Raw genomic sequence first — 1,279 nt, forward strand, 5'->3', positions numbered from 1 at the left:
CCTGCAGCCCCTCAGCCCTGGGCTCCATCCCTCTGCACTGCTGCTGCACTGCTGCTGCTGCATCCCCTCCTGCTGCTGCATCCCCTCCTGCTGCTGCTGCTGCTGGGGTGCTCCAGCCCTGGGGAGCCCTTTGGGATGGAGCTGGGCTCTGAAGCTGCTGGCACTGCAGAGGTGGCATCATCACTCATTAATAATAACTCATTAATAATAACTCATTAATTAGCATCTCCTCACCACTTCCTCCTCGAGAAACCTGCACGGGGCTGGCTCTGCATTCCCAAAACAAGGCTGCTCCAGCCTGGTCTGGGTTCTCTGGGAAATGAATGGGTCTGGGAAGCTGGAAATGCACAGGGGGTGTTTGGGAGGAGGAGGAGGAGGGAGAGTTTCTGGGGAATAAATTGCTCTTTATCTTCTGTAATCTCATTCCATCCCCATTTGCCCAAGATTGGCTCAGGTGAAATTCCCTCTCCCAGGAATATTCTTGCAGTTGATAGTGAATTATCACTGTTATTTTTTCATTCTATAATGAAATGCTTTGGTAAAAAGGTTAAAATACGATTTTATGGGCAGAAGAAAGCTTTTCAGATAAACCTGGGGTTTATGACATTTCTCAACACCAGGTGCATTGAAACACAGAAAAAGGAGCAAGGGAGATGGGTGGAGATTCATTTGTGATGGCTGGAGTTGATTTTTTTAGACGTTATGTATTAAAAAGAAAATTTAAAATTTATTATTTATAAATGAAATAATAGAGTAAATGGTCCAGAGTGAACTGACCATGCTGGAGTTCCAGTGTGGAGGAGCAGTCTTAAAAGGGATTTTGTTTTTATTTGCTTTTATTTGCATGCCCTGGCTTTGTAGGGTGTCAGGATGAGGAGGTTAGCTGGTGTGGGAGGGAATATTCACCTGGCAGGAGAGCAGCCTGAAATGCTGAATTTAAATTCCACTGCCATTGGAACAGCTCTGTGTTCTGCACTTTTCTCATTCATTCTGGGAAATCCTCTCAGTCTGTGACCCTTCTCTGCTGTTCCCACCTCACTTCCCACTTCATCCTCCCTGATATTCCCAGTGCCCGTCTCCAGGTTTTTCTGGGCTGCCAGCTCCGTTCCTGCTGGGTTTGTGTGTCCCAGGATGAGCCCTGGGTGGGAAGAGCTGCTCTGTGTCCTCAGGCTTGGGCTGATGGAGGGGAGCAATTCCCTGAGCTCAGGGGCAGCTGCCCTGCTCCCTGCTCCAGGAGAAGGTGATCCAGCTGCTTTTCCAGGCAGGAATTCCCTCTTCA

This window comes from Parus major, unplaced genomic scaffold (genome assembly GCF_001522545.3).
Source record: "Parus major isolate Abel unplaced genomic scaffold, Parus_major1.1 Scaffold391, whole genome shotgun sequence".
Lineage (NCBI taxonomy): Eukaryota > Metazoa > Chordata > Aves > Passeriformes > Paridae > Parus > Parus major.